This window comes from Dendrobates tinctorius, unplaced genomic scaffold (genome assembly GCF_039654945.1).
Source record: "Dendrobates tinctorius isolate UK_male_01 unplaced genomic scaffold, ASM3965494v1 ptg000156l, whole genome shotgun sequence".
Lineage (NCBI taxonomy): Eukaryota > Metazoa > Chordata > Amphibia > Anura > Dendrobatidae > Dendrobates > Dendrobates tinctorius.
Window position 1 is genome coordinate 17,327,260 of NW_027361823.1, and position 25,888 is coordinate 17,353,147.

Consider the following 25,888-nt stretch of genomic DNA (forward strand, 5'->3'; position numbering starts at 1 on the left):
ATTTGTGACACAATCAGAGTTCTTAGACGTAGAATGCAGTAGAGCTGAGAAAGCTAACACTGTCAACACCAAACCAAACTCCACCCACACCAGGCTCTGTATGTAAATAGTCTAATGACAATTAGCTGCTTATCAGAGGAGGGGGCAAGGTCTGATTAGCAGTGGTGTGAGACCACAACCGGCAATGATAATGTCCTAGTGATAAAATCTTCAGTGTTAGTAAACAACAGCACATGGCTTAATAAATGACACAGCTGAATTCAGTGTTTTAACCCCAATCTTCTGCTGTCTTCAGATTACATAGCAAAAAACTGCTGACAGATTCCCTTTAAGGCACCAAAAGTGCCTATATTGGGCACATGAGCTGTATAACTATTGAGATTATTGGAAACAAAGTCCAATTTCTGCAATTTCTACCAAGCATGAAGTGTTAGGAATGCTCTATCAGCCTCATCATAAAGTTTGTAAAGATGCCCTTATTATAAATTTGTATTTATGTACATCTGCAAGATTGACCAAAAGTCCTGGTCTTTCTGTCCCCGTACTAGTCCAGGAGTGCCAACACTCATTTCTGCACTTCACTTACATCATGCTTTCCCACCCCCACAGCATGATTGACAAACCAGAATGTGCACAGAGAACAGAGAGCAGAAGCAAAGGGATAACTTGTTCTCCTTCTCCCTTCTTTTTTCTGCTGACTCTGGTTTATGAATCACGCAGCAAGCGGGTTTGATGCCAGTGAAGTGCTGAGATGAGTGACAGCTCTCCCGTATTAGTCTGGGGACAGAAGCCCTGAGACCAAACTTCAATTTTATAGGAAAGCAGAAAAGACATAAACAGCTATTAATAGTTAAATCATCACTACAAATTTAATTAGGAGGCAGAAAGAACAGAGAGTAGAAGCAGAGGGACGACTTGTTCTCCTCCACACTGCTCTCTATGCAGACTGAGGTATATCAATCATAATGCAGGGGCGTGATGCCTGAGATTATATTTCAGTTCTGTAGCAAATATATAAACACATACTTATAATAAATCAATCAAAAAAGAACCTGGCACTCAACTTATGATGCAAAAATGGAAGGAACTTTAATTCAGTCCATAAGGTGTAGTACAGTAAAACGTTTCGGTCACACCTGACCTTCGTCAGTTACATACGGCTGAGATAGAGAGATTCCAAAAATTGTGGAAATAAATTCATATGCATGTCTCGACATCCGCAGGTAGCAATATGCAATCTTGGGCTAATATCAATAGCCTAGTGAGATGTGGCCAGTACGGCAAGGACCTATGGATGCGGTGTCCACCGCTTGTCTGCAGTACGTAACCGAAGAAGGTCAGGTGTGACCGAAATGTTTTGCTGTACAACACCATATGGACTGCATTAAAGTTCCTTCTGTTTTTTCATCATAAGTTGAGTGCCAGGTTCTTTTTTGATTGATCACATTGCGGTTTGGGAACCTAACCTAGGCACTTTCCACATTAGTGCACACGATATCTATCTCTGTATACTTATAATAAAGACATTATTGCAAAAGTCATTAGAATGGTGAGACATCACACCTTACAGTTTATGGAGGTAACTCCTGCAGTCAGGTTCCCTTTAATGCATTTGCTGTGACTGTCTTGTTACTTATTTACTCAGGACATCTTCAGAGTTTTTCTGGAGTCCATGCCTCAACTGGTAACAGTTTTTTTGAGTAGGGGAACCAGCCCAATATTATGTGGTACACTTGGTTTAAATGTTATGGTTGATCTGTGTAGATGTTAGTTATATACGAAGCTGTCGCTATGCTCCCTGTTTGATAAAAACTTGCGGAAAATTATTTTATACTATCCTTCTAATAAAATACTGTATGGGGCAAGCAGGATACAGAATCTGCCCTGCCAATAACATGCTGTTCTCTCCTGCTGCATTAGGGATGGTAGAGTCATCATGAATGAAAAGTGAGCAAGGGGAAAGCTGACATGTATGAATGTTCTGTACTAAAGATGAATGAATCAGACAAAAAATTGCCTATTTGCATGGGTAGTCAAAAAGTATCCACAGAGCAGTGGGCATAGCCAGTAAGGTAAGGGGCCAGAAAAATATTAAAAAGACACACTCACCTCTCCGGGCACTACTGTTGCTCCCTCATCTCTGTCCAGACCTCTGCAGCTCTGTCAAGTTGCAGGCTCGGTAATTAACCCCTTTCTGACATCAGACGTACTATCCCGTCCATGGGACCCGGGCCCCTATGCCCATGGACGGGATAGTACGTCTAGCGCGATCAGCTGCGCTCACGGGGGGAGCACAGCTGATCGCGGCCGGGTGTCTGCTGATTATCACAGCTGACACCCGGCACTATGTGTCAGGGGCGGTCACGGACCGCCCCCGACACATTAACCCCTGGCACACTGCGATCAAACACCGGGGGTTTAGGGAAGCATCGGGAGGGAGGGGGCTCCCTCCGTGCTTCCCTGAGCCCCACGCAGCAGCACAATGTGCAGTGCTGCTGCGGGGGCCTCCTTCCTTGTAGGTCCCCGGATCCAATATGGCGCCGGGGACCTTCGGGGGCCTGCAAGGGAGGCGTCTTCCTCATGCCTGCTGAGCGCAGGCATGAGGAAGTCTGAAGCAGTGCCTGTGACAGATCGCTGATCTGTCACAGCGATCTGTGATGTAACAGATCAGCGATCTGTCACATGACAGGGATGTCCCCCCTGGGACATTGTAATAAAGTTAAAAAAAAAAGTGTCAAAATAATTTATAAAAAATCGCTAAGTAAATTTAAAAAAAATATTTCCTAATAAATTAATTTTTTGGAAATAAAAAAAACAATAAAAGTACACATATTTGGTATCGCCGCGTCTGTAACAACCCACCCTATAAAACTGTCCCACTAGTTAACCCTTTTAGCGAACCCCTTAAAAAATAAAAAAAGCAAAAAATAACGATTTATTTATCATACCACTGAACAAAAAGTGCAATAACGCGCGATGAAAAAGATGGATATAAATAACCATGGTACCGCAGAATAAAGCGATGCAAAAATAATTATTTTTTACATAAAATTGCATAAAAGCGCCAAACGATAAAAAAAGACATAATTGAGGTATCGCTGTAACCATACTGACCCGAAGCATAAAACCGCCTTATCAATTTTACTGCACGCGGAATGGTGTAAACGCACCACCAAAAAGAAATTCTTGAAATGCTGGTTTTTGTTCATTCTGCGTCCCAAAAATCGGAATAAAAAGCGATCAAAAAATGTCATGCACCCAAAAATGATACCAATAAAAATGTCAACTCATCCCGCAAAAAATAAGACCTCACATGACTCTGTGGGTCAAAATACGGAAAAATTATAGCTCTCAAAATGTGGTGATGCAAATACTATTTTTACAATAAAAAGCGTCTTTTAGCGTACGACAGCTGCCAAACATAAAAACCCGCCACAAATAGTAAATCAAACCCCCCGTTATCACCCCCTTATTTAGGGAAAATTAATAAAATTAAAAAAAAGTATTTATTTCCATTTTCCCATTAGGGCTAGGGTTAGGGCTAGGGCTAGGGTTAGGGCTGAGATTAGGGTTAGGGGTGTGTTGGGGTTAGGGTTGGAGTTAGAATTGGGGGATCCACTGTTTGGGCACATCAGGTGCTCTCCAAACGCAACATGGCGTCTGATCTCAATTCCAGCCAATTCTGCGTTGAAAAAGTCAAATGGTGCTCCTTCCCTTCCAAGCTCTGCCATGCACCCAAACAGTGGTATACCCCCACATATGGGGTATCAGCCTACTCAGGACAATTTGCAAAACAAGTTTTGTGGTCCAATTTCTCCTGTTACCCTTAGGAAAATAAAAAATTTTGGGCAAAAATATCACTTTTGTGGAAAAAAATATGATTTTTTACTTTCACGCCCGGAGGTTATAAACTTCTGTGTAGCACCAGAAGGGTTAATAAACTTCTTGAATGTGGTTTTGAGCACCTTGAGGGGTGCAGTTTTTAGAATGGTGTCACTTTTGGGTATTTTCTATCATATAGACCCCTGAAAGTGACTTCAAATGTGATGTGGTCCGTAAAAATAAAATGGTGTTGCAAAAATGAGAAATCACTGGTCAACTTTTAACCCTTATAACTTCCTAACAAAAAAAATTTTGGTTCCAAAATTGTGCTGATGTAAAGTAAACATGTGGGAAATGTTACTTTTTACATTTTTTCTGTGCCATATCTCTGTGATTTAAGGGCATAAAAATTCAAAATTGGAAAATTGCGAAATTTCCAAAATTTTCACCAAATTTCCATTTTTTTCACAAATAAACGCAAAGTTATTTGAATGAAATTTTACCACTAACATGAAGTACAATATGTCTCGAGAAAGCAGTGTCAGAATCACCAGGATCCATGGAAGCGTTTCAGAGTTATTACCTCATAAAGGGACAGTAGTCAGAATTGTAAAATTTGGCCTGGTCATGAACGTGCAAACCACCCTTGGGGGTAAAGGGTTTAATCTATGCTGGGACTTTCCGTCACAAGTAGGCCTCAGAACATGTGAAGAATGAACAGCAGCCTAGAGATGTGGCGTGAAAAAGGTGCAGAGGGCTGGACAGCAGAAGCAGCAGATATGGAATGTAAGGTAATCAGTATGGTAGATTTTCTTTTTTTTAACCATTTGCCTGCCCTCTACTATTCCTCAATATAGCAGTGAATTAAAAATAATAAAACCTGTAGTCTACACAGTGCAAATTTTTGTAAAAAATTCAAGTAGGATTCAATCACTTAAATTTGAAAAAGTTTGCAAGACCCTATTCTGTGTAGTTCTTGGGACATAGAGGGTAGGATCTGATGAAGTGTACCAGGAGAAGAGATGTGGAAATTTCCTACTAATAGATGTTAGGTAGATTTTTTGGACTAAAACTAAAGGGGTTATTCAGCTGAGATTTTTTTTATTCAAAAGCCTTAAACCAGTTACAAATATTAAATAAAAGAAGCCACACTTAACTGATCCCATGCAGAATATGGAGGAAGACATTGAGCTATCATACGTACAGGGACAGGAAGAAGCTGAAAGTCAGTGTTAAATTGATGATGACAGTGCTAGTCATGATGACCAACAAATGATACCCAAAACAAAAAAATGGAATCAGGAGCAATTCATAAAAATTGTAATTTTATTTTTATCCAAAAGTTGATAAAATACAAATAGATCAATCAAAAGGTATAGTATATAAGGGAGTCAGCGACACTTAGTATCCACATGAAAGTAAGGCAGGGTAACCAGTTTGCAATATGGAAGCAATTGCACATATAAATACATGAATTGGCCTCATGTGATACATGAAATAAAGTTAATCCAAATAATCAAATTTTAACCCACTGAGAAAGAGGAAAATACAAAAAATTGCAATATATGAAGAAATCTTCAAATTAATCAAATAAAGTGAAATTGTGCAAAATTGCAAATATGTAGCAGAAAATACAGATTTCTCTCAGTGAGAAATTAAAGTGCATTAAGACAGCTACCATAAATCCATAAGCCTATAAAGTGATCCTAAAGTTAGATTGACCATATGAAAGTCAGAAAATAGAGGCCATTAATCTGATGTCAGATATGGCAAGCTGTCAGTAATCATTAAGCCAAGGAGACAGACATGTGCACAAATAGGTAATGCTGCTAAATAAGGCCAAGACCCAAACTTATAATTAGTGGAAAACGGGACCCCAACGCGCATTTCGCTTCTTAGCTTCCTCGGGGGGCGTCATGTTCATGATGACCAACAGTTGCAGGAGTGCAAAAATTGATAAACAGAGCCCTTGATCATGCTGGTGAGCTTTGCAAGCCTTATTGCTTATGAAATGACAGGTGTATTGTTAGTAACAAGCAAAGGCATGACTTTTGGACAACCATGTATTTAGAACCTCACAATAAAAGCAAAATAGATGACAGCTTCCAAAAAAGAGTAAAAATTGACACTTTACCAGGATAAGCTGTGTGTAGTATTTCCCAAAGATTTGCCTAGGCAGCCTCTTTCCGCTAACCACAGAGCCAATGCTCTCCTACCTGAAACAGCACAGCCTTCCGCAAGTGCAGAAAACATTGCATTTGTCAAAATGAATGAGGCATGGATCTGTACCAATTTTCATTCACCTACAGCTAATGCTACTGATTAAATCAGCTGTAACTTCTGCCTGGCAATCCATTGCATTGTACCTTGTTTTTGAGCCATCAAAGCCAATTTGACCATCCATCTGGCACTGGCAGACAGACAGAAAATGGACTCTCTTGAAGAACAATATATGTGTGACGGACACACTGCTTGTGTCCAGGGAATAAACACTAGAGGAAGTGAGTGGGCAGACAGCAGTAACAAATAGAAGCGTACGGCTGCTGCTGAGAACATGCTGCACTAAACAGGACCTGAGACACGTGACCACCAGGGGAATGGTTGGAGGAGGAGCTATCCTCCATGCAAGGGAGAAAGAGAGTGAGAGCGGGAGCCGGCAGAGCCGGGAGAGAGAGAGGTCAGACAAGCCGATCTCAAAAGCCAGAGGGTAACCCAGTATCCAAGGGACAGAGTGAAGAATGGTCAAACACAAGCCGAAGTCAGAAACCAGACAGCAACGCAGTAACCAAGGGCAAATACAAGGAGGGTCGTCAGAGGGCAAACCAGAGACCAGAACCAGAGAATAGCATAGGTACAGAATCAGAGTGCAGGCACAAAACGAGGGATAAGCCAGATCATACACAGGACAAGCACACGGGAACGAACGGTATACACAAGTATAGCCAGGTCAGCTGCTCAGCCAAGGACAGAACTATCACTGACAAAAACCCAACAGAAGGGCGGGTTAATATAGCCCTCCCCAGACCAAAGGGAAGCCAGCAAAGTAAAATCCATAGAGTCCAGGATGGGGAAAGGAATTCCCGTCCAGAGCCATGACAATATGGGCCCTTTGCAGCCCAAGAGAACCTAAAAATACAGCATTGCACCTGCTTTGGAGATAGAAATGGGCCCCCCAACTGCTTACAGGTTGCACCAATGATATGTCTACCCCTGCATCTGGGCATCTCCTGCCTATCCATTATGTTATCTCTCTATTTTGCTACTGTTGCCAGGGCTACCAATGCTGATATCTCTTTATCCACTATATTTTATTTTATACCTTTCCATTATCCTCTACAGGTATACTCTATTCTCTGAATGAACTGGTACTATTACGCCAAACAGCTACAAAATGAGGCATAGAAAAAGACCACAGACTTAACACCTGCAGAAAATATAGTAACTGGACCAGTATATAATGAAATATTAGCACCAATGAAAATGAATAAAAGGGTTAGTTAAGACCTTAAAATATGAACATAAATACAATTTTGCCACTCAGAGTGAGGTAAGTAATTGTATTAATATATGCTAATAGCAGCATAAACCTGTACGAATAGGGCAATTAAAATGTACATTAGTTGGTTTCAAATATATGGTAAATAGTGCTCATATATGGACATCTACTTGCCTTTCTCATCATACTCTACACAGTGGGTTTGCTGCTCCACTTCTGCTGAAAGACCCACACATATCTGCTTATCCATTGTGATTTAAAGCTATACAGTGCTGTTGATGGGAACCCTACTCTGTACAGGGTAACTGAACCTGAAACTGCTCCCAAAAATGGGATAATTTCTTCTTCATTTCTTAACCTAACAATCAGCAAATCCTTGATAAATCCCGAACAGGGATAATTTTTGGACTATTTTTATATTTTATAAAGCATTTATATTCTGTCAGTGCATTGTGTTATTAAACAGAATGTTGGCTATATCATGTACCTTTTGTTTCCTGTAGCCATATATGTTGAGGTCACTTTGACATTTTTAAGGCTGTATTTGCATTAAGGACCTCAAAAGAGGGTGTTATGCACATCCTTTCTGGGCAACTGAAAGCAAAGTGCAATTGTTGCTTATATTGTTTGTGAATTGGAAAAGCTAGCTAGTTTAAATGTGAAAAGTGTCTCTCACTACTAATGGATATATATACAGTATATCTATATCTATATATAAATATAGATATAGATATATAGATATATATTATATATCTTTTCTGAGCAATTTGTATATTTCTTTAAAGGTCAAGGAGTATAAAAGGCTACAAGTATACCAATTCAAGAATAATGTGTTTGTTATTCATTATTGTTCATAAGAGCACTTGGAGTCGTGTTCAAAGGAATAAACATATGACAGCTATCCCTTCTATAATTGCAATCACTACAAGAGCACAGCAAAATATATTACTAATCAGTACAAAGAGGAAAATATATTTTTTTTCTGCATTTTTTCTAGCAAGTATGTTTTCAATGCCATTTTCAAAACAAATATTCTTGGGGATCTGCCTCAACTATTTAAACATTAAGCACTGTGCAATGAAATGAACAAAGAATGCTATTTATATTGCTACAAAGCACAATGCAAAAAAAAGGCAAAACGTTAATTGCAGGTGATAGAATTCCATTTTAGCTGATATTTCATTTATCACTCATATCATTTCACATTTTTACATTTCAAATAATTTTTAACAATTATTTGAATTAAAATATTTTGTCTTGTGACAAGGAGTGTCAGTATGTTAAAAATATGACAGCGTCAAGAACAGGATTGTTAATGCAGCTAGCACATAGATTTACAAACCTCATTCTGATGAATGGTACAATTTGCCTCATATTAATACAAATGGTCCCTTCATTGTGCTGCACATCAAAAAGGGTTAAAGACGTAAGACATAAGACGTCCAGGACATAACAATCGCTGTAGTTGAACCATTAAGGTAAGTTTACACTGGGCGTTTTTGCTGCTTTTTTTCAGCAGCAAAACCTGATTTCTTGACAGGAAAGAAGCTGCGGCAAAGAGGCAGGTTTAGGTGCGATTTTGATGTGGATTTGGTGCAGTTATGGTGCATTTTTTTTGGTGAATTTTTGGTGCATTTTTTGTGTCACTTTGTCCATGCTAATGTCCATGACTTTTCTGCAAAAAAACGCTGCAAATAATGATACCTGCGCTTTTGCTGCATTTTTGCAGTGTTTTTTCAACACCCATTCAAGCCAATTGGTTAAAAACGCTGCAAAAATGCTGAAAGAAGTGACATGCTCTACGTCCAAAAAAGCAGCAAAGCACAAAATCCTGTTGACACAAAAACCAATGTGTGTGCATGAGATTTCTGAAATCTCATAGCCTTGGGTCTTCGAAAATACAGCTTCTACCAAAGTTGTGTGTGCCCAACACAACCACTTTAGGTGAGCAGCACAACACGTATTGCGGTCTGCTGAACACTACTGCTACACACAGGGACAGCACTTTTATCAGTCTTTTTGTACAATATATAGATAAATAAATAGTATGCAGTAAAATTACAGTCCATTTCATATTAAAAAAAAATTCAATAATTTTAAACATTTATAGCATAATCGAATGGACTACCTTAATATCAAGCATCAATTTTGTGGGATCTATGATCCATTTGTACAATGCTCACACTGCAATCAGTTTTTCAAACCAATTTCACCTTTGATTATAATAACTCTAGACCTTCACACAGGCCATCTTTAGATAAGATATGATATTTGGAAATCAGATATGATTCAGTGTCTGTCTTGGATAGTCTGGTGCAAATTTTACAACTGGCTATTTTCAAATTCTCAAAAGATTTATGTACCTGTAGAAAGTGGTGTGATAGACTCTGATTCAAGCACCCTGATTTCATATTAAAAACGGGAAAGGCTAGGTCAGGGGAGAAAGGATCAGACGCATACCTGGGTCAATACCCTGGTAACTGTTTAACGCCTGCTCGGTTACCGAGTGCCTTAGCGGCGCATAACTTTAAATCACCATAATCCATAATTGATGCTGAGTATATTACAAATTAGGATGTGGTTGCAGATGATTTGAAACAAGATACAGCACAGCTATGTCACCTGATGGCTCCAAACATTTGCAAGGATGGCAATTGATTGGAGAAGCCCAGCTACTGGATGCTATAGCAGCACTGTACCTTTAAATTTGAGGCTGCATTTGAACCCATACTACACATCAATGTAGCAGCATGCTCTGTATTTATGCTGGATAAATTAATTCCCACCAGAAAGGAGTTCAGGACAGAGGGGAACTATGGAATTTGCTGAATCATGGGGTAATTTGTAATGAAGCATAACGTGATATATTGCAGGAGGAAGTGGTATATAAGAGATGATGAGAATTGACATTCTGCAGGAAGAAGTTGTATACAGAGGCTGAGATGAGTAATATAAAGCTGCATAAGGCTCTATATAGATGAGCTAAAAAGTGATACACTGCAGGAAGGAGCTATACATAAAGGGGTTTGGTGATGAGATGCTATGCTATGCAGGTTAGAGATGTACATAAAGAGGATGAGAGGAGTGATGTACTGCACAAGGGGCCATATATAGAGAAACCTGAGAGATATGATATTCTGCAGGATGAGACTGAGGAGTGATGCTGTGCAAGATGGGGCTGTGTATAGAAGGGCTGATGAGGAATGATGCATTGAAGAAAGAGGCTGTATGCAGGAGCTTAGAGGAGTGGTATACATCAGGATGGGGCTGCATACAGTGCAGTTCTTTGGTCTTCACCGTAGTGGAGTCTGGAGTGTGACTGTTTGAGGTTGTAGACAGGTGTCTTTTATACTGATAACAAGTTCAAACAGGTGCCATTACTACAGGTAATGAATGGAGGACAGAGGAGCCTCTTAAAGCAGAAGTTACAGGTCTGTGAGAGCCAGAAATCTTGCATGGTTTTAGGTGACCAAATACTTATTTTCCACAATAATTTGCAAAATAATTCTTGCCAAATCAGACAAGGTGATTTTCTGGAATTGTTTTCTCATTTTGACTCATAGTTGTGTTCCACCTATGATGTCAATTACAGGCCTCTCTCAGGGAGAACTTGAACAATTGGTGGCTGACTAAATACTTTTTTTCCCCACTGTATATGGGCAGATGAGGAGTGATACTACAGGGAGAAACTCCATACAGGGAGTGAGAAGAATGATTTACCGTAAGAGGTGGCTATAGAAAAAGTGTCCAAAAGGAGTTATATGCTACAAGAGGGTGCTAAATGCAGAGGAGCTGAAAGGCGTGATACTCTGTATGATGGAGCTTTGTATAGACTGACTCATGAGGGTGGTTAAAGGGTGATGTGCTGCAAGAGGAGGCTGATAACAGATGCTGAGAGTCCTGATATACTGCAAGACTGGACTGTATACAAGAGCAAATGATGAGAGATAGTGCAAGAGGAGGCTGCATACAAGGGATGAGAAAAGTAACTTACTGCAAGATGGGCTAGATAAAGAGGGGCATTCAGAAGTGATGCTCTTTATTATGAAGCTGAATGTGAATGAGACTAAAAGGAGTGATGTAATTCAGGAGGGATCTGTATATAGAGGTGTAATAAATTGTAGGATGAGGCTGAAGTGTGATGTTCTGTATTATGCAACTGTGTATAATGGGGCTAAGAGGATCGATATATTGCTTGTTGGAGATATATAGCATATAGATATGTGATATCTATATACATATAAAGCTGAGTGTATGTATGTGTGTGTGTATCAAGCAATGCCCACTCCGCATAGGCACATCCACTCCACAGCTCTGCCCCTTCTGGTTAATCCCACACATTTAGCTGAGAATTGTCATGTGACCCCTTAATGACCTTCGCCTGTGCACAGCTAAGGACCTCACGGCCACTTTGGTCCTCTCATCCAAATCCAGATGCCCAGGTGTCCTTCCAGAGACAGGGAGTGGAAAGATGGCAACGGGAAGTGATGCCATAGCTGTCAGTGATGGCGGGGCCTGGAGTGACTTCCCTTCTAGCCAGGAAAGATGGCAGTGGCATGTCTGGTGTTTTGGAGGTCGCAGTGAGCAGGTCAGCAGTTTGGAGGGCAAGCAGCCTGGCCTATGGCTCCTCAGGTGAGAGGAGAGTGGGGGAAGTGATGGTGGGAGCCGGGGGTTCTCAGGGTGACGGGCGGAGAGGAGAGTCGGTGACCGGGCAGATGTGGGGTCATTATAAAGTATAAAGCATCACGTGTGGCCATTATACAGTATAGAGCATCATGTGTGGCCATTATACAGTATAGAGCATCATGTGGGGGTCATTATACAGTATGTCTTTTGATTTTAAATGCCTCCAGTTTCCAGCTTGACTGGCATTTGCATTGTCCATTAACAAGGCTCAGGGACAGTCCTTGAAAGTAGTAGGGAATGATTTGCAATCTTAATGCTTTTCTCATGGCCTGTTCAAGAGTTGGAACTGTGAAAAATCTGTTCATCTTTGCACCGGAAGGAAAAACCAAAAATGTTGTTTATCAAAATGCTCTTGAATGAGTTGAAAATAAAATACAATCAATACTTGGGTAATCATTTAGTTAATTTGTGTTGCAAATCTGTAGTGTTGAATATATGATGTGAAATGTTTTTATGTGCAATATAATCATTATAATTTGTTGTAACTAACCACAGTTAGTATCTATGCCCGGGCAACGCCGGACTCTTCAGCTAATACTTTATAAAGCTAATATACTAAGAGTGGTGCTCATATTTGATGCCCTGCAGGATGGAAATGTGTATTAGGGCCTCGAGAGGAGTGCTTTACTGATTTTGGTAAAATATACTTATTTAAACAACAAAGGGACACTGTGGGGGGAAATTATCATAATCTGAAGTGGTGATTATTATACTGGTGGGTATGATAAATTATTATTCAGGGGAAAGGGTCACTGATTACTGCAGGGGAATATGTAATAACTTGTCTAGAGGGATTCACATACCTCGTACTATATGTGATCATTGCAAGGTAGTATATTATAATAGGGGGAAATTATACATTATTATACTGTGGCTTATTGTTACTATAAGGGGGGCAATTTTTGTCAGCCACCTGCTGATTAAAATCATGTTTATTAAGCCTCTTTCAAACTGACAGAATTGTCCAGCCAACATATTGTAAGCCACAACCACATTCAATCAGACTAACTACAAAAATGGAGCTACAATTGGAGCAACATCCTCTTTATATTTGAGATGTTATCACAACACAAGTTTTTTTGCAGGATAAAGACCCATCATTGCAGGATAAAAACTAAGTGGTCTGTGGACCCTTTAAGACACTCAATTTATTGAGGCCTGGGGGCTATAATGTTTTATTATTTGCTCTCTTTTACACGTTATTGCTTGCCTAGGCAAAATAGCATTTTTCAAGATAGGATTCAATTTCAAAATAACTCTTGCTAAACATTGGGGTATTTTGAAATAGGATCCAATCTTGAAAAATAATATTTCAACTAAGCCAGTGAGACCAGAGCACAGCAGGAATGCTGCTAACTGACCTTTCATTTTTCCAAGAATACAATATATTTGCTAAAAACCCTTTAAAAACAAAAGACAGACAACATGTGAGTGTTCTTCCATTATAGTGAATGTAGAGTACTGAAGCTACAACTGATGGAATTCTAATAGTAATACCATTCTATCAAATACTGCCATGAATTAAAAAAAAACTACTAAAAATATATGGAGACAAGGAAAAAGAGCCTGTTGGATGCAAAACGGTTGTTGTCCATACCTTATAGAATTACACTGGTTATCATCATGTAATCTTTTGAAAATTTTCAATATACAGTATGATATTTTTGGGTGACTGCCACAGTTTATGTTCTCTACATTACTTACATTTTTGGACTGCTAATATACTTGTTGAGCAACACTAAAAATTAAATGAGGGGTTGTCCAGTATTAAAGGGAAGGTGCCATCCAAAAAATTTTTTTTCAGCAATTGAAAAAATGGAAAGAATTAATGTTTACATTTTCTTAAAAAATATTATCATTTGTTTTTAATTTTGCAAAATATAAAAAATAATTTTAAAAAGTTTGGCATTTCCACTTGTTAACACTAGGGGGAGCAGCTACTGAAATCTGGCACAAAAACTTATGACATTTAGGAACACAGTGAGCAGCCATTTTGATGGGGCCTGCAAAGATACTGACTGTCTTTGCATGTAAAGTCTGGATCAGAACAGGCCATCAATCAGCAGAAATATTTCCTGGATTTCTGTGGAGCAGACAAGCAGACAGTCCATCCATGTGTATAAAACACAGCGCTCTATGTACAATATCTGGCACCGAACAGGGTGCCCCCCATAGACCAGCACACTGCTCTCCTGAAATACTCTGTGCTGCTGTCACTCTGCTCCTTCCACCATATATCAGGCCCCTGTCGCCTCGCTTTCACACATCGCCAGGACAGGATCTGAGGAGAGGAATAGGGTCTTCGGTCACTGAGGATGGCAGGCAGGAAGAATTCTGGGAGCAGGGTGACAGCAGCACAGAGTATTTCAGGAGAGCAGTGTGCTGGTCTATGGGGGGCACAGAGGGAGATATATGGAGGAGGAGCAGGGTGACAGCAGCACAGAGTATTTCAGGAGAGCAGTGTGCTGGTCTATTAGGGGCACAGAGGGAGATAAATGGTGGAGGAGCAGGGTGACAGCAGCACAGAGTATTTCAGGAGAGCAGTGCGCTGGTCTATGGGGGTCACAGAGGGAGATATATGGGGGAGGAGCAGGGTGACAGCAGCACAGAGTATTTCAGGAGAGCAGTGTGCTGGTCTATGGGGGGCACAGAGGGAGATATATGGAGGAGGAGCAGGGTGACAGCAGCACAGTGTATTTCAGGAGAGCAGTGTGCTGGTCTATGGGGGGCACAGAGGGAAATAAATGGTGGAGGAGCAGGGTGACAGCAGCACAGAGTATTTCAGGAGAGCAGTGCGCTGGTCTATGGGGGTAACAGAGGGAGATATATGGGGGAGGAGCAGGGTGACAGCAGCACAGAGTATTTCAGGAGAGCAGTGTGCTGGTCTATGGGGGGCACAGAGGGAGATATATGGGGAGGAGCAGGGTGACAGCACCACAGAAATCCAGGAACCATTTCTGCTGATTGATGGCCTGTTCTGATCCAGACTTTGCATGCAAAGACCCCATTCCCCTCCTCAGATCCTGTCCTGGCGATGTGCGAAAACGAGGTGACAGGCGCAGTCCGGGGTGACGCTGGGAAGCAGGCTGGGGGAAATGTAGCCATACAGTAATGACAAAAATGAGACCCCTCTCTTCAGCTGCCTCACCAGCCCACCCCTGACTGCACCTATTACCCCTGACCCGTGTGCAGGTGCTCAGCCAGAACCACCCTAGAATGCTTTTAGCAGATAATACTGCCATTGTGTTCTCACATGATACCGCCATATACTTCACACATAATGCCGCCATATAGATCATACACAATACCACCATGTAGATCACACATAAAACCAGCAGGGTGACAGCAGCACAGAGTATTTCAGGAGAGCAGTATCACACGGGATAGGATTAGATACACAGCTCAGCAGACTGTATCACACAGGATAGGATTAGATACACGGCTCAGCAGTCAGTATCACACAGGAGAAGATTAGATACACCGCTCAGCAGTCAGTATCACACAGGATAGGATTAGATACACGGCTCAGCAGTCAGTATCACACAGGAGAGGATTAGATACACGGCTCAGCAGTCAGTATCACTCAGGAGAGGATTAGATACACGGCTCAGCAGTCAGTATCACACAGGATAGGATTAGATACATGGCTCAGCAGTCAGTATCACACAGGAGAGGATTAGATACACGGCTCAGCAGTCAGTATCACACAGGAGAGGATTAGATACACGGCTCAGCAGTCAGTATCACACAGGAGAGGATTAGATACATGGCTCAGCAGGCAGTATCACACAGGGGAGGATTAGATACACGGCTCAGCAGTCAGTATCACACAGGAGAGGATTAGATACACGGCTCAGCAGACAGTATCACAGGAGAGGATTAGATACACGACTCAGCAGTCAGCATCACACAGGAGAGGATTAGATACACGGCTCAGCAGACAGTATCACACAGGAGAGGATTAGATACATGGCTCAGCCGTCAGTATCACACAGGATAGGATTAGATACACAGCTCAGCACACAGTATCACACAGGATAGGATTAGATACACGGCTCAGCAGTCAGTATCACACAGGAGATTAGATACATGGCTCAGCAGACAGTATCACACAGGAGAGGATTAGATACACGGCTCAGCAGGCAGTATCACACAAGACAGTATTACAGATATGCCCACACTGGTGAAACTTCCAGCCCCCCACCCCCAATTATACACTAGACTATGGGCTGTATAGGTCACTGTCCTCCTCAGACAGCCATAAAAGCTGTCATAAAAAAAAGGTGTCAGATTACCGGAGATCACTGGGGCTGTGAGTGAGGAGGCGGAGACAGAGCAGGAGGACAGTGGAGCTGGAGCAGGAAGCACGGTGCAGGTAGTGGAGCTCAGCAGATAGCACTGGGCTACAGTAAAATGGCGCCCAGCCACACCTACAGCAGTGAATGGTGCAGCCCACAGGGGCGTGCCCAGTTCACTGCTAATGAGGCTGCAATGTGGGGTCGGGAGCCGACCACAGTCTCCTATGTCCAGGGACGGCCATATTTGCAGACTGTATGAGTCCTCCACAGATCTGCAAATCAAGATGGCAGCGCCCAGTGGCTACATTAAAACATTATTACAAACAAACCATAAATCCTGGTTAGTACAACATTTGCTGAAACAACATGTTTTGTTACTTACTCTTTTTTTTGCAAATTATATAAAATTGCGGCACCTTCCCTTTAAAGAAGCACTCTAGTGTTTTTTATTGCACTGCCAAAGTGGTGTTTTAAATGTAACTCCCCTGCCCTGGTCTCATACTCACCTGCTGCCAACTCCATCATTTTCCAGCATCATTCCCATCTGTCTCCAGTGAAAAGTGACCTCCACCTCCAGTGTTTCATAGAGCGTTACGGAAGTCACTTTTCAATACAAGTCTATGAGAGCCTCATTCTAGCTTTCATTGACTATTGAGAGCTTGTGACATATTTTCTGATTTCCAGCCAGTCAGAAGCTGTGCTCGCAAGATGATGAAGCAGGACCGGAGAATTCTCCAGAGCGGGTGGTTATGTAGCCGGAAGTATGTGATATACATACTCTTGGCCACATAGCAACCTCATTCAATACACTTGCTTTGAATGAGACCACGCCCATTTTGTCGGAATGTGTCCGGTAATATACATATCGCATACATGCAGATACATGACCTCGCGATCCCGCTACCAGAGAATCCTCATAGCGCACTGTGCATACAAAGTGAAGATTCACAAGTCTGCAGGCACACAGAATGACTGCAGATTTGGAGCTTAAGACTGGACAAGTCCATTAAGGGGATAGCTGATTTCCTGTGTCCAGTATCTCTCTTCAATACTGACTAAATCTAGTGTTAGTTTGTTGATATGTACACAAGGAAACATTCTTGAACAACCTATTTTAAAAATTTGCATACTAATGAATTTTTTCATTATGTCTAAATGTACAAAATAAAACTCTCTGTGCTCCTAATGGTTGTTATGGTAACTGGTGACAACCTTCCATCTGACATCCAAACCAAGGACAACTTTCAGATAAATACAACTCTCAAAACCGTTTACAGGGCACACCGACAAGGATAATATGCGCCATTTGAGAAGTAACAAATGCTTCAACATAATGTACAAGTTCTTTTGTCTCCATATCAAAGTAGTTACAACTTATGAAGCACGCCGCCTTACTTTGTTGGTAAGGAGATTCATCAAGGTGCTAATGTTTAATAATGTTTTTAGAGGAAAATGTAGAAAAGTTATTTTATACATACGATATAGGATTCATAAATATAAGTCTCCAAATGAGCTAAATGAATTGTTAGAATTCAGATTATCAGCATTAGATTTACCTATAGGCATCATAGGCTTATGGTAGGAAATCTGCCTAATGGTAAATTTACATATGATTACGCCTAGGACAACACATTCATATGATAATTCTGATTATTTATAAGACACTGACAGTGCTGTGAAAATGATAGGAGGGACAAAGAGAAGGTTACAGAGGAAACTACTGTAGATGTTGTGAGAAGGGAAGTGCAATGTTATATTTTCCAAAAAACAATTACATTAAACCATGCAGAATTTCCACAGACTCATTGACTTTTATGTCCAAGTGAGATCTGATAACACAGGTCTACAAGGGTAAAATTGTTTGAAAAGTATGTGATGATTTTTATATACTGTTGATTGCTGAACTCAGTAACAACATTTAAAAAAATTCCATCAGGTAGATTTTTTCACATACACTGACTCCACAGGCTTTTTCTTGCACCATACCTTGACACCTTTGCGTGACCCTTGGTGGAAGATTTTGGTGTCATTAAATTGGTTAGAAATTAATGGATGCTGTGCTGTGATTGGCTCCTGTAGAAGTACTGTATATTTTCATCCAATCATACCATATCTTTAATTTTACCTCAACAGTATAAGAAATAATAGCTGTACTGTGATTGGTTGCTATGAGCGATAAAGAGATATTCTTTTTAGTCCCAGTTCATAACAATGTGGTGGTATCCCTAGCAACTAATCAGAGGACAGCTTTAGCTTTACCTCAGCAGTATAAGAAGTGAAAGCTACACTATGATTGGTTGCTATGGGGAGCAAGGACAGTGTCACGAGTGTGTCATGTCCTCCTGGGAGATCTGGAGTTAGGACACAATTACGTATGGTGAATTGCAGATCTTCCATTTAGCCTGGGTGTTTTGCTACTCACATTAAATTGATTTTGCTTCCTTTGGTGCTGAAGAGGTTAACGACTCTCTATGCTGGCTAGAATCATGCAGCTCCACCTCACAGCTGATCCTAACCTTCTCATTTCCGCTCTTTCTATAAAATCTGACCAGACCTTCTCTTCCTTGCCAGTGAAAGTTTACTTCCTGGTTTGCTGGAGCTGTTGTGCTGTAGTTGGAGTTTGTTGTTGCCGCTGGTGATTATGGTATGCTGCATTTGGATGTATGCTTTCTTGATTATCTAAAGGCCCCATCACACACAGCGAGATCGCTAGTGAGATTGCTGATTTTGTGACGCAACAGCGATCTCGCTGTGTGTGACACATATCAGCGACCGGCCCCCCGCCTGGTATTGCTGATCATGCAGGTATGTCCTGGGCCATTTTTTCATCGTTGGTCTCCCGCTGGCCAGCGCGGATCGCTGCGTGTGGCAGCGGGGGACCATTGATCAGCGAGCTCCCAGCGCTGTAAGCAGACGCTGGGAGCTGGTATCCAAGGTAAATATCGGGTAACTAAGCACGCGCGTCGCTTAGCTATGTGCTCTGTACCTTGGATACCTGCGTGCTCGCGCTGGGAGCTGATATCCAAGGTACACAGCGGGTAACTAAGTGACACGTGTGCTTGCATAGTTACCTGATATTTACCTTGGATACCAGCGTCCTCGCTGGTGAGTCTGCCTGTTTGACAGCTCACCAGCGACATGTAGTGAGGCACCAGCGTTCCTGACAAGGTCGCATCATTGTCGGGGTCGCTGGTGCATTGTTTAGTGTGACAGGACCCTAATTCCCATTTGATTTGTACATTGCTACCCTGGCCTATATGCCGCTCTACCTATGTAAGTTGCTTTTTATTATCCTTGTTTGTTTTACATGTCTATACACTAGCACTTCTGTTCAAGGCCTCCATAAGAAGGGGGAGGGGACAGCTTAGTGCATAACAGAAGAAAAGCAAGGTTGGTGGCCCAAACCTTTAAAGGCACATTTGAGAGCAGGGAAAGTTAGGGTCCCAGCTCTATGGATGAAACAAGGCCCCTTTCCCTAATCACATACAGTCACAGCATGACAGGCAGATTTTCTTTTAGACAAAGTTCACAAGAGTGTGGTGATGTGCATACCACAATTCCTTTCAGTATTTGGTGGTTGTGGTGGATTATGCTTCTATTTGTTACAATGTGATTGAAATGGCTACAAGGGGGTGTCGTAATTCACCCGACAACATTTTCTGCATTTGCAGTTGCTTTGTAGTGAAGAATCAATGAAGGAACATTACAGACTTCATTACAAAAGTATGTTATGAGTAAGTGAGGACAAGTCATGGGCTTCTCATGTAGTGTGTTGTGTTTGTGTAAAAAAAACTGACAGTGGTTTAAAGGGAAGAGAGGAAGTTTTCTTTTGACATGTCTATGTCCTGAAGGGAACTGCAAAATCATAGTGCTGACTGCTACTTTTGTACGTGCAATGTTGAGGGATTCAACCTTAAAAATAAGAAGGAAATAATATACACAGACCTTCCATCAGCTATTCGTCCTGTACCTCACGGCCCAGTAATACCTGTCCCTTCATCTTTAGAGAAGCATAATATAGAGCTGCTTCAGAAGATTCAGAACAAGAAGAGCAGGATTCTTAGAAAAACTTTCACGCTAGTCTCAATGAACCATAGCTTTTTTCACAGTCCAAATGTACTGATTTAGTCAGGGACTTGGACCTTCCTAAAAATTCTGCAGAACTTTTAGGCTCTAGACTAAAGGAAATGAAAATGCCAGATCCTGGTACATGTTTTTCATGGTACAGAAGCAGAGAAAATAAATTCCTTTCATACTTTTCTCAAGACAGTGAAAAAAGGCAGTGATATTCCCGGAATAATGGAAAAATGTAACATTGAGTATGACGTGAATGATTCAGCTAAAAAAGACTGAAAGCTGTTCAACTGCACAATGACAGCAAATATGCTTCAGTGCCTGTAGGGCATTCTGTGAATGGAAAGAAAAGCTATTAGTATTCAGACTTTATTCTCAAGAAACTTGACTACGAGGATCAAGGTTGGTCAATACAGTATGCGGTGATCTGAAAGCTCTCTCTTTGCTCTTTGGGCATCAAGGAAGGAAAACAAAGTGCCCATGTTTTTGTTTGAATGGGACAGTTGGGATAGGACTCACCACAAGCCAAAAACTGGGCAAAGAACATCTTTTCAAACTGGACTCAAGAACATAGTTGCAGAAAGTTTAGTTTATACCACTAAAGTTCTTCTGTCACCACTCCACATTAGTAGAAAACACCGTGTGCACTACTGTAGTGGTGCCAAGTTAGGTTCCCAAACCATATATGATAAAATGAAAACCTGGCACTCAACTTAATGCTTGGTGAGGCAGTTTATTGTAGTACCAGAAAACGTTTCGGTCAATATAGATCTTCATCAGTTACGTGCTAGTATGTTTGAAAGTAGCTTGAAGGAGGGCGCTTTTTATGTTATTCACTGATAACGCCAGTAATCAAATGGTCAGAATGCTGCTGTAACGCAGGATAATCTTAATAGTTGAAAATATCAGCGCAGCCTGGTCCTCCTGGACAAGTGGTGTTTACCTATATGCACAGACACATAGAATGACAATGGTCTGAGTGTGATCCTATGTTTTTTTTCCACAAATGTGTTTATTAAACTTTACAAAATAAGGTACAACAATCCAGAAGGATGCTATACATATGAATACATAAGAGTATACAGACAGGTAAGATACAACATTGTGAAGGACAAAACAAGCTTATAATACTAGATATCTCAAATCAGACACGTCGTGTCCATTCACATTTTAGCAACCTTTGGACTAATCATTCTAAGATTGTGTAAGAAAATGGCAGATATAGAGAGATAAAGACAAGATGGGGGAAAGAGAAGAAAAGAGAGAAAGTGGGTAAGAAATGGGCGGAGGGGGAACTAAACCAATCTCGGTCCCAGCTACCCTACGAGACTTATGGAAACTTAGCTACCCAGCCCGGAGACTCCGAACTCTCCTTGAATGTCTCCCAGAGGAACCACATTTGTCCCCGATCGGTCACAGATTCATCATCTTGAGCCATCAGCGACTCCATTCCGTTCACTCTATCGATCTCGGACACCCACTCCACTGCAGACGGAACCCTTGTCGCTCCCCAGTACCGGTGAATAATTGTTCTGGCCGCTATTAAGCAGAACCTCATAATTCCTTTCTTTATGGTTGTTATAGATCCAGGAATCAGTGAAAGGAGAGCTATTTGAGGGGATGGCTCACAGCGAACGCCCGTCATCAAGCCAAAGGCTCCAAAAACAGCTTCCCAAAATGGACGTAGAAGACTGCAAGACCACCATATATGAAGCATAGACACCTCGTCATTGTCACATCTCCAGCATAAGTTTGAAATTGAAGGATTTATTTTATGAAAGAGCACAGGACACTTATACCAACGTGTTAATATTTTATAGTTTTTCTCTTGTGATCTGCAAGAGATAGAGGTCTTGTGGGTAAGGGTAAAGATCTTCAGGTGGTCTGCTTCAGAGAGGGTGATCCGCAAATCTCTCTCCCAAGCTATTATAAAGCTGGGGGTGTCAATAGATATTGTTTCGTTTCCAGGATCAAACTGTAAAGCAGGGAGACTGTGTGGGTAGGACCCTCTGCAGCCAGCATCAAGGACTCAAATCGGGTCGATGTGTTAAAGGAAATACCCGAAAGGAAGTCCTTCAACTGAGCGAATTCAAGCCAAGATAGCGATTTGCTATGGCAGGTGTCCCGCAACCCCCCCACAGTGGAGAGCCCAGAGAGTCTGTCCGCAACCTGACCCAGTCTCACCCGATCGACAGATCTCCAGCATAGAAATGCAGTCCTGTCCACTGCTGGAGGGAAAGCAATGTTGTCAAAGAGGGGGCCCAGTCTACTCGGAATGTTGCAAAGTCTCAGTCTCCCCTGATTTCTATCCCAAAATCTCAACACTGTCTGTGTAAGAAGTGGAAAGTCTGAGATCGGGGGCCTAAAATTGGCACCACACCACGGCATCCAGTAAAGAGAGCAAGGAGAGAGGAGTTTTTCTAAAATCACCCACTGTTTGTGTAAATCGCTATATCTCCAGTCAACTATTCTAGTCAGGAGAATGGCATGATAATATCTTTTGGAGCTAGGAAGACCTGTGCCCCCCTGTGTCTTGGGTCTAGTCAAAACCGAGAGCCTAATTCGAGGTTTACGAGCTCCCCAGACAAAACTGTTAATAGCAGATTGTAAACTATTGAAAAAATAATCAGGAATTGCTATTGGGACTGTTTGAAAAAGATAAAGAAAGCAGGGGAGAATGTCCATTTTGATTACGTTTATACGACCAAACCATGAGAGCTGAGATCTATAGTATTTTTTAAGATCCGATAAAGTTTTATGTAAAAGTGGGACATAGTTTAGGGAAAAAAGATCCACTTCATTTCTGTGGATCCAAACTCCCAAGTATTTTATAGCTTTATCTTTCCATTTAAATGGGAATGAAGCCTGGAGTCTATGTATGGACCAGGTCATCAGGTAGAGATATATTAAGGGTCTCTGTCTTTGAATAATTAACTTTAAAGTTAGATACTTCTCCAAACCGTTGGAACTCTCTCATCAGCACTGGGAAGGCAATGGTCGGGTTAGTGATATAGATCAATAGGTCATCTTTATAGATAGACAATTTAACATGATTCCGACCAACCTGAAGGCCCTTGATAACTGGAGCATTTCTCAGTGCGATTGCAAGATGCTCCATTGCAATAATATAAAGTAAGGGCGAAAGATTTGCCCTCCTTGGCGTGTGCCATTAGCTATTTGTAAGGGGAATGACAAAGTACCTTTAACTCTAAGTCGGGCTGTGGGGCCTTGATATAGTGCAAGAATCCTACCCAGCATGTCAGGTCCCAAACCAAGCTGTGTCAAGGCAGATCTCATAAAGGTCCATCCTAGACGATCAAACGCCTTTTCCGCATCAATGGACAATAGATATGCTGGAATTTTATGTTTACGGATATGAGAGGCAAGGAGCAATGTTTTTACAGTATTATCTCTAGCCTCCCTGCGTTGTACAAAACCAACCTGATCCGTGTGAATGGAGCTAGGGAGTAGAGGGCTTAGTCTGCTTGCAATTGCTTTGGCGTATACTTTTACATCAACATTAATTAGGGAGATAAGCTGATTATTAGCGCATAATAAGGGGTCCTTTCCTGGCTTGGGAATAACGACAATCGTGGCAGCTAAGGTTTGGAGAGCAAATGGGCAATTCTCAGAGATAGAGTTGAAGAGTTTCGTCATAAGTGGAATTAAATTTGATGCAAATAGCTTATAAAAGTTAGCCGTGAATCCATCCGGACCAGGGCTTTTGCCATTTGCCAGAGACCTGACTGTATCCAGTATCTCCTGTTCCAAGAATGGGGTCTCAAGGGCCATTACATCCTCAGATGGAAGAGGAGGAATCGGAGTGCTATTTACACAGTTATCCACTCTTTCCTGGAAGTCGGACACAGCCATGTCTGCCATTGGTCCTCTAAGGTTGTAAAGGGAGTTGTAATAGCCCCTAAATGAGTCTGCAATCTCCAAGGGGGAGTGGAGGGATTTACCTGACCCAGACCTAATGGTAGGTATATAGGTAGTAGGAATTTGTGGGTGTAAAAATCGTGCTAAGGCCCTACCAGGCTTGTCAGAGTATTCGTATAGGTATCTGCGGAAGTGGTCTCTCTGTCTTGATGTTGCTGTATCTAGCAATAAGCTTAATCAGTTCTAGCTTTCAACAGATCAGTCATGACTTGTGGATTTTGTGACATTTTGTGTTCCACCTCCAAATCTTGGAAGTGCATCAACAAATTAGGAATGACAGAAGCCCTTTCTCTCTTTAATCGTGCCCCCTGTTGGATGAATACTCCCCGTATAACTCCTTTTAAAGCCTCCCACTGATAATGCAAAGCTGTGGGGTCATCTTTGTGAACATTGAAAAAATCTGTGATTGCCATCCTGATTGCCTCCTGACAAGAGGGATTTTTGAGAAGCCCCGGGAGTAAGGACCAAGTCCATTCACTCGATGTGAGTTCTGGAACCGTCAAGGATAGTAAGACTGGGGCATGGTCCGACCAAATCATCATATCAATATGTGTCGTCGGGTGAAACAAGAGCAGCCCGTGACTAATTAAAAAATAATCTATCCTACTATACGAATCATGTACCGCAGAATAGAAGGTATAGTCACGTGTAGTGGGGTGAATCAGTCTTCTAACGTCAACCAGTCTATATTCCGTTAGCTTAGATTTCAGACTCTCCCACTGGGAGGGGGAGATGGCCGACCCACCCGTAGACGAGTCCAGGACTCGATCCAACGTAAAATTGAAGTCTCCACCGACAATTACCGCACCCTCTGCGAATGCCAAAAGGTTGCGTAGGTAAGCTTTACAAGTTCTGATCTGATCCTGGTTAGGGAGATAAAAATTAGCAATGGTAAATACATCTCTGATAATTTTAATCTTTAAAAACAAATATCTTCCTTGCATATCAGATTTAGAGGCAATTACTTGGGCCTGTAGTGACTTGTGTAAGGCAATACTAACTCCTTTGGATTTTGAGTCTGTGTTGCCGCTATGGAACCATTGTGAGTAAAATTTATGGTTAACTGAAGGTATCTGATCTGATCTAAAGTGGGTCTCCTGTAGAAGCAGCACATTAACCCGCTTCGTGTGCATGTTTTAAAGAACCTGCGAGCGTTTTTCAGGAGTTTTAAACCCTCTGATGTTCAAGGAACAAAGGTTCAAGGTGGCCATCGTAAACTAGTACAAGAATCAGTAGTAGAACTGGGTGGTGGTGGAGGGAAGAGGTGTTGGGTAAAGAAGAGAAAACACTTAAAAAAAGGATATAGAAGGAAGTTACGAGAGAAGAATAGAAGAGAGCAGAATAAAATGTATGAAAAAATATAAACAAAAATTTTAGACGGTGCAGAATATTCCACCTTATTAGACCACAGGTAGCTACTCCTATGGGCTAAAAGTTAAACAGAGAAATTCTCTGAAGTGTCAAAGACACACCCTAACTTGGGAGGTGACTGGACTCTAAAGGCCCTGTCACACTAAGCGAGATCACTAGCGATATCGCTTAAGCGACACCGATTTGATGACGCAATAGCGAC

At 41.5% G+C, this 25,888-nt stretch overlaps 1 protein-coding gene across 2 annotated transcripts in view; it reads right to left on the reverse strand.

Annotated features, from left to right (window-relative positions):
* PCDH15 (protocadherin related 15) overlaps positions 1-25,888 on the reverse strand; it is a 2,659,104-nt gene that overhangs the window by 2,318,780 nt on the left and 314,436 nt on the right. The window lies entirely within an intron of this gene.